Source organism: Ovis canadensis, chromosome 7 (assembly GCF_042477335.2).
Source record: "Ovis canadensis isolate MfBH-ARS-UI-01 breed Bighorn chromosome 7, ARS-UI_OviCan_v2, whole genome shotgun sequence".
NCBI lineage: Eukaryota > Metazoa > Chordata > Mammalia > Artiodactyla > Bovidae > Ovis > Ovis canadensis.
The window spans coordinates 95,623,914-95,632,886 of NC_091251.1; the positions used below are offsets into that span (position 1 = coordinate 95,623,914).

General features: G+C 39.9%; 1 long non-coding RNA gene across 3 annotated transcripts in view; it reads right to left on the minus strand.

Moving 5' to 3' along the window:
• Window positions 1-1,861: 1,861 nt before the first annotated feature.
• The window catches only part of LOC138443892 (uncharacterized), a 31,754-nt gene continuing 24,642 nt past the window's right edge, over window positions 1,862-8,973 (minus strand). For all 3 annotated transcript variants that reach the window (XR_011258351.1, XR_011258350.1, XR_011258352.1), the window contains 3 exons: window positions 8,574-8,693; window positions 4,263-4,479; window positions 1,862-2,739 (listed from right to left, as the gene is read on the minus strand). This is a non-coding gene — a long non-coding RNA (uncharacterized lncRNA). The remainder of the gene's footprint in view (window positions 2,740-4,262; window positions 4,480-8,573; window positions 8,694-8,973) is intronic.

Below are 8,973 nucleotides of genomic sequence, written 5' to 3' on the forward strand. Positions count from 1 at the left end.
AGGAACAGACAAAGCCAAAGCAAAACAACACCCAGTTGTGGATGTGACTGGTGATGGAAGTAAAGTCCAATGCTGTAAAGAGCAATATTTCATAGCAAACTAGAATGTTAGGTTCATGAATCAAGGCAAATTGGAAGCGGTCAAACAGGAGATGGCAAGAGTGAACATTGACATTTTAGCAATCAGTAAACTAAATAGGCTGGAATGGGTGAATTTACTTAGATGACCATTACATATACTACTGTGGGCAAGAATCCCTTAGAAGAAATGGAGTAGCCATCACAGTCAACAAAAGAGTCTAAAATACAGTACTTGGATGCAATCCCCAAAATGACAGAATGATCTCTGTTCGTTTCCAAGACCAACCATTCAGTATCACAGTTATCCAAGTCTATGCCCTGAACAGTAATGCTGAAGAAGCTGAAGTTGAACGGTTCTATGAAGACCCACAAGACCTTCTAGAACTAATACCCAAAAAAGATGCCCATTTCATTATAGGGGACTGGAATGCAAAGGTAGGAAGCCAAGAAATACCTGGAGTAACAGGCAAATTTGGCCTCGGAGTACAGAATGAAGCAGGGCAAAGGCTAATAGAGTTTTGCCAAGAGAACGCACTGGTCATAGCAAACACCCTCTTCCAACAACACAAAAGAAGATTCTACACATGGACATCACCAAATGGTCAACACCGAAATCAGATTGATTATAGTCTTTGCAGCCGAAGATGGAGAAGCTCTATACCATCAGCAAAAACAAGACCGGGAGCTGACTGTGGCTGAGACATGAACTCCTTATTGACTGTTTCTCAGATTAAGGACATAAGTACATACATGGTTATCTGGGGACAGTGTGTGCATGGGGATCTCTGTAGCATTACATGCACCACAGAGCATGGGGAACAGAGTTGGGTGCTTCTATCACCTATTGATGCTGATGCTGAGAAAGACTGAAGGCAAGAGGAGAAGGGGACGACAGAGCCTTAGGACGAGGTGGTTTGATGGCATCGCCAACTCAATGGACACAAGTGTGAGCAAGCTCCGGGAGATGGTGAAGGACAGGGAAGCCTGGCATGCTGCAGTCCATGGGGTCGCAAAGAGTCAGACACGACTGACCGACTCAACAACAACAACAATCACCTATTGAAACACCTGTCACTAAAGAGCTGCTTAATGAGAGTTTCTTCTGACTTAGCCTTAAACCATCAAATTCTTAATGATTTCACTCAAAGCAATATAACTTCCAACACACAAAAACGCTTACATCTTTATTCATATGTTCGTCTGTCCACTTTGACTACATAGCTGTCATTTAGCTGTTTCTCAGGGTGATGTTCAGCAGTTTGCTGCTTAGCCATCTTTTTCCAACTAGTTTCTGAAAATAGTAGCTTAATTGAATGTTCTAAGAGTAATTTCATCTCGTTGCCAAGGATTTGGCTGCACATTGTGTTTTAGACTACTTACACGCGACACCCTTTTCAGTTTATTTTTATTCCTGATTTTATTGCACATACCTCTTCCCCTTGCTCTTCCCTAGGTACACTCTCCATCTCCCTCACATCCCGTCTGTGTACTCAGAGGCTTTGTGCTGTCAGAAGATACTACTGTGAGTGAAAGTCAAAGTTGCTCAGTTGTGTCCAACTCTTTGTGCCCCCAAGTACTGTATAGTCCATGGAATTCTCCAGGCCAGAATACTGGAGTGGGTATAGCCTTTCCCTTCTCCAGGGGATCTTCCCAACCCAGGGATCAAACCCAGGTCTCCTGCATTGCAGGGGGATTCTTTACCAGCTGAGCCACCAGGGAAGCCCACTGTAATGCTAGTTTAATGATTCTGTGTTCAGGTTGATGAAATCAACTAAAGGAGGTACATTTATAACAATATTTTTATTAGTGATATCAGAAAAAAAAAATGGAGAATGACTGTAGTTGTGAAGGGATAACTGATTTACAAACCTGAGTTTGCTGCTTGTGTGATACGTGTGATACATGTTCTGCTCAGGGGCACACCAGTGAGCATGTCCCAGGTCCAGGTACTTTTCTCCTTGTGAATAACGACGGCACCATTCAGAGCATAAAGACACCTAAACGGTACTTTAAATTTAGTCTTTAGCTATTTGTACTTCTACATAATCTTTATTGGCATCCCACATGGCACTAGTGGTAAAGAACCCACCTGCCAATTCAGGAGACGTAAGAGACACGGGTTTGACCCCTGGGTTGGGAAGAGCCCCCGGATGAAGACTTGGCAACCCACTCCAGTATTCTTGCCTGGAGAATCCCATGGACAGAGGAGCCTGGCGGGCTACAGTCCATAGGGTTACAAAGAGTTGGATACGACTGAAGCAACACATAATCTTTATATCTCCACATCTTTTTATTGTCTCTTGCCATGATAAACACTGAAGCAGGTGTTGATTGCCTCACCAGTGGGTCTGGTTCCGATGAGAACACATGCAGAGATGTGAATCAGCAGCTCTGAGTTCACTAGCTCTTGCCCACTATTTTCCCAGCTGCAAGGAGGAGTTGCTGGGCAGTCCTTTCCAGAATGTAGGAGGGTTCATGAGCACAGCCTCACAGGATTGGTGGAGGCTTGTTTCTCAGGGAGAAACAAGAACTATTTAGAAGAAGTGTTTGAGGGACTTCCCTGGCAGTCCAGTGCTTAAGACTCTGAGCTTTCACCGCAGAGGGGCACAGATTCCATCCCTGGTTGGGAAACAAAGATCCTGCATGCTGCACTGTGCAGCTGAAAATAAAAATAAAAGAAGTGTTTGACAAATGAATTCATCTATAAAACAGAAACAGACTTACAGATAAGGAGAACAGACTTGCGGTTGCTAAGTGGGGAAGTGAGGGAGGAATAGATTGGGAGTTAGGGATTAGCAAATACAAACCATTATACATAGAATGGATTAAAAAATAAGGTCCTACTGTATAATATCCTGTGATAAACCATAATGAATATATATATATGAATATATATTCATATGTACATATATGAATCATTTTGCTATACAATAGAGATTCATACAACATTATAAATCAACTATAATTCAATAAAATAAATTAAAAAAAAAGAAGTATTTGAGACTAAAGGATGCCTGGCTTACTCTTCTCCTGGCTTCCCACAAATCAAATGTGGAAAAGAACAGAAAAAGGTAAAAACACAAAACAATAGCATTTAAAGATGTTCCTGCGGCATATGCCTTTTCTCTGAAGGTCTCTCCTCTAAGCAATAATTCAGCCAAACTCTGGTTTTAAGATTCTTGTGAAATGACAAGATCACAGTGAGGATGTTATTACTGCAATAATGTATGCTTCATTTTTCCATTACTGAAGGAGAAAACTCTTTGGGGAGTGAAATTCAATACTCAATTAAACAAAAGCACTGCATACTAATTCACACTGAAATGTGAAACCAATCCAGTGAAGAAAACGTCCAGATAAAATGAAGTGGGCCATGATAATAATATGGTGTTTTAGTTATGGGTCTCATATTGTGAGGATTACAAATTCTGTCCTAAATGTTAATTAAGGTTCTCAATATCTCTGGCGGTAAATATAAAGGCAGTCACTTCACAGATGAGAAGATTAAGACAAGGGTCCCTGTGACTGATCCAGAGATGAATAAGAAGTCCCAGAGAGAAGCATGCCCGCTTGCGTGCGTGCTCAGTCCTGTCTGACTCTTTGCGACCAATAGACTGCAACCTGCCAGGTTCCTCTGTCCACTGAATTTTCCAGGTAAGAATACTGGAGTGGGTTGCCATTTCCTCCTCCAGGGGACCTTCCCAACCCAGGGATCAAACTTATGTCTCCTGTCACAGCAGGCAGATTCTTTGCCACTGAGTCACTTGGGAAGCCCCATAACATCCTGTATGTAACCAAATAACACAGTATTGTATCTGCCTAATTACTGGTCCTAGTCTCTCCTAGATTAAGCTTGGTGAAGAGGAAGTTTGTGCTGATCTTTTTCACCATGTGTACCACAACACCCGCAAGTAATGGACAATAAAGAAGTATTTGTTCAATGCATGAATGAATAAATGAATGAAGCATTTATTAGCAGTCTCACTCCCTTTGGTACTTATCACATACTTCATATACTGTTACTTTCCCATTTTCCCAACTGCATTATAAACTCCCTGGGTCAGGAACTTTCACATACGATATCCCACTTAGCACCTAATCTGGTGTTAAGCACACAATGGGCATCTATTCACTTGCTTATTAATTTGACAAGAGTGTATAGTGTGTTTCTTTCTGACTTACTTCACTCTGTATAATAGGCTCTAGGTTCATCCACATCATTAGAATTGACTCAAATGTGTTCCTTTTTATGGCTGAGTAGTATTCCACTGTATATATGTACCACAGTTTCTTTACCCATTCATCAGTCGAGGACATCTAGGTTGCCTCCATGTCTTGGCCATTGTAAACAGTGCTGCAATGAACATTGGGGTACACGTGTCTTTTTCAGTTCCGGTTCCTTTGGGGTATAAACAGAGAAACAAATATTGTATTATTAGTGCATATATATGGAATCTAGAAGGATGGTATTAATGAATCTGTTCACAGAGCAGCAATGGAGATGCAGACATAGAGAACAGACTTATGGGCAAGAGTGGGAGAGAAGAGAGAGAGGATGAGATAAACGGAGATTAGCATGGATGCATATACAGTAACATATGTAAATAGAGAGCCAATGGGAATTTGCTCTATGATTCAGGGAACTCAAACTGGGGCTCTGCAATAACCTAGAGGGGTAGGAATGGGTGGGAGGTGGGAGAGAGACTCAAAAGGGAGGGGATATATGTATACCTATGGTTAATCCATGTTGATGTATGACAGAAATCAAACCAATATTGTAAACCAATCATCACTCAATTAAAAATAAGTAAATATTATATATATATATAAATAATATATATATACACTACCAAAAAAAAAGGCAAGAGCAGCAAAGTGCAGAAAACTCGCAGGGAATCAAGTATGCTGCAGTTATTAAATAACTCTTGAGCACTCAATAGTATTTATTTAATTAAATTCAAATTATGATGACTTCCTTGTTTGAAAGCTCAGAAAATATTAACTATGGACAGTTAAATTTTAATAGTTATAACAAATGTATAAAGTAACTATTTTGGAAGATAAAAATAATTCTAAAAACTTCTGTTGGTAATCCTACCTTATGAGAATTTCAAGAATGTTTTCTTCCATTTCTTTGCAATAATAATTATAAAAGTGTCTGCTAAACACCCATTCTGAGGTTATCTCTGACTTATCCAAAAATAAACTTTGGTTATTAATTATGACTGAAACAAAAATTATATTACATGATCACATGATAAATTTTAAGCTAATTAATTTAAATTTATTTGATATAAATTAAATATTTTAATTAGCTACAATTATTTAATTAGTTTGAATTAATATAAATATAATCTGAACAAAGACTGCAAGATAAAGACATAGAACCTTGAATATTTCAAGGACACAAGATTCCCTGGTTGTATTTTACAGTCAATACCTACCTCCTAGAATGAATTCCTCTCCCATCTTCTATCAGCATAGCTTATAGTTATGTTTTCTTATATTTTGCACATACATTGAATCATGCGTTTTAAAAAAAGAGTGTACAGTGTGTTACAATGAGAAAGGTGAACGTGGAGCTTAGGAGGAGGGAGGTTGGAGAGGAGGAAGCTGGAAATGAGTCTGACTGAACCTCCCCAACTACTTAAATTTTTTATATCTTACAGTGTGTGTAGATATGGTCTTACTCACAGAAAAAAAATATTTTATTACCTGCTTAATAAAAGATGTTTTTATATTTCCAGTTTGAGGGCAAGAGGAGAAGGGAGCAACAGAGGATGAGATGGTTGGATGGCATCACTGACTTAATGGACATGAGTTTGCAAAAACTCAGGGTGATGGTGAAGGACAGGGAAGTCTGGCATGCTGCAGTCCATGGGGTCACAAAGAGTCGGACACGACTTAGCGACTTAACAACATCAAAGAGAGCAAAGAATCAAAGTTCAAAAACAAATTTTTGAAAAACCATCTAACATGGAGGAGCAAAAAGAAGAGAGCAGGAGGGAAATGATAACAAGACTAAATAATTCCAACAGGCCAGCATCTTAGCCAAGGAGCAGTTGCCTCATGTGTCCTGTAATATGTGTGGTTTGACAGAAATGAGAGTCCTCTTCCCTCCTGTTAAAGGATAAATACTTTTTTAAAAGTAAAATCATGACTCATATAAATGTAAAATTAGCATATGTCCAAGATTTATTTAAGTGAAAGTGAAAGGAAGTTGCTCAGTTGTATTTGACTCTTTGCAACCCCATGGACTGTAGCCCATCAGGCTCCTCTGTTCATGGAATTCTCCAGGCAAGGATACTGGAGTGGGTTGCCATTTGCTTCTCCAGGGGATCATCCTGAGCCAGGGATTGAACCTGGGTCTCTTGCATTACAGGTAGATTCTTTACCAACTGAACCACCAGGGAAGCCTGTAAGATTTATTTAACTCATTAATTAATGAAGAAAATAGTAAGATATTATAACTGATTTAAAAGATAATCCAGAGAGTAGACACATACATATTTCAGCAACACTGAAATTAATTTGCTTAATAGACACAACACTGGTTTTTTAGGTGTGGGGGAGAAAGTTCAATTGCACTCAAGGAACAACTTGCTTTTATATTTCTATGGACAAGAATCATTTACACTATCAGTTTTTCTTCACAGCTCACAGAGTTGGAAATTAGCTCAAAGACAATGAAAGGTGGAGATATTCTGAATGACTGGATACCTAGTAACCTTTCACACCAAGTTCCAAGTCTCTCATAATTTTTCTTGACATTAATAAACCCTGCAACTTATCCTCCAACATAAGGCTTCACTGTGTGAAGTGTTCTTTTTTTTTTTTTTTTAAAAGATTAACCACACAAAGCTAAAATCTCTGGGCTACATGAATAAAATAACTGAGTGGAATAAAAGTCCCAGTTCTATATAGATGCTTATGTGCCCCAAAAGCCAATATGATTTTTAAAAATATAACTCTCATGTCCTCCTTAAAATAATATATTTGGTATTTAACTTTTTTGTTATAATGAAATACATTATGAATACAGCAAGTTTACAGGATAATATAAAAAACATCCAGGAATTCTCTGGCAGTGGTTAGGTCTCCACGTTCTCACTGCAGAGGGCCAGGGTTGGGAACTTAGACTGAGCAAGCTACACAGTGCAGTCAAAAAGAAAAAATAACAGTGAAAAAAAGAAACATTCAGATATTCTTTACTCAGTTTGAGAAATACAATTATATTTTCCCCTTTTCTGGATGGTATTTCTCTCCCTCCAGAAGTAAATCATTCTCAATGTGGATTGGGAGTTTACCATTCCCTTGTATGTTTCTGTACTTTTGCAACAGAAATTGTACCCATAAACAACACACAGTATTGTTTTGCATGTTTTAAAACTTTAAACGGAATCATACTGTTGTTTCTTTCCTTCCTTTCCCTGCTTTTTCTGTTCAACATTATGTTTCTGAGGTTTTAGATTTGATATTTGCTCCCCTCCATGCCTCTTTTGATGCACACAAAAACCTCAGTTCAGTTCAGTTCAGTTCAGTCGCTCAGTCGTGTCCGACTCTGCGACCCCATGAATCGCAGCACACCAGGCCTCCCTGTCCATCACCTTCTCCCGGAGTTCACTCAGACTCACGTCCATTGAGTCCGTGATGCCATCCAGCCATCTCATCCTCTGTCGTCCCCTTTTCCTCCTGCCCCCAATCCTTCCTAGCATCAGAGTCTTTTCCAATGAGTCAACTCTTTGCATGAGGTGGCCAAAGTACTGGAGCTTCAGCTTTAGCATCCTTCCTTCCAAAGAAATCCCAGGGCTGATCTCCTTCAGAATGGACTGGTTGGATCTCCTTGCAGTCCAAGGGACTCTCAAGAGTCTTCTCCAACACCACAGTTCAAACGCATCAATTCTTCGGTGCTCAGCTTTCTTCACAGTCTAACTCTCGCATCCATACATGACCACAGGAAAAACCATAGCCTTGACTAGACGGACCTTAGAGCTCAATATTCAGAAAACAAAGATCATGGCATCCGGTCCCATCACTTCATGGGAAACAGATGGGGAAACAGTAGAAACAGTGTCAGATTTTATTTTGGGGGGCTCCAAAATCACTGCAGATGGTGATTGCAGCCATGAAATTAAAAGACGCTTACTCCTTGGAAGAAAAGTTATGACCAACCTAGATAGTATATTCAAAAGCAGAGACGTTACTTTGCCGACTAAGGTCCGTCTAGTCAAGGCTATGGTTTTTCCTGTGGTCATGTATGGATGCGAGAGTTGGACTGTGAAGAAGGCTGAGCGCCGAAGAATTGATGCTTTTGAACTGTGGTTTTGGAGAAGACTCTTGAGAGTCCCTTGGACTGCAAGGAGATCCAACCAGTCCATTCTGAAGGAGATCAGCCCTGGGATTTCTTTGGAAGGAATGATGCAAAACCTCAAGCCCTTCTTTAAAATTATTTGTAACTAAAAACTAAAACTAAATAGACTTCCAGGGACTTACCTGGTGGTCCAGTGGTTAAGACTCCAAGCTCCCAAGCCAGGCGGCACAAGTGTGATCCCTCCTTGGGAAACTAGGTCCCACGTGCCACAACTAAAGAGCCCACACAAGACAATGAAGATCCTTCACAGCCAAACAAAAATAAATAATATTCTTCTGGTTATGGAGAAATATGAGACTGGCAAATCCACTCCCCACAAAATCAAACTATAAAGTGGGACAAAATTAACATAAACAACCAGCCTGTGCTCTGGAAAGTGACCAAGGGCATATAACAATCCGAGAAACATTTACACTTGAGGTAAACTGCTGAAGTTTCAGATAAGAACAGTGGAATCTGAAGCATTTCGCCTGGGAGCTACTCCTATCTCCTCCACCACCCCAGCTCAATTTACGGGAGGTT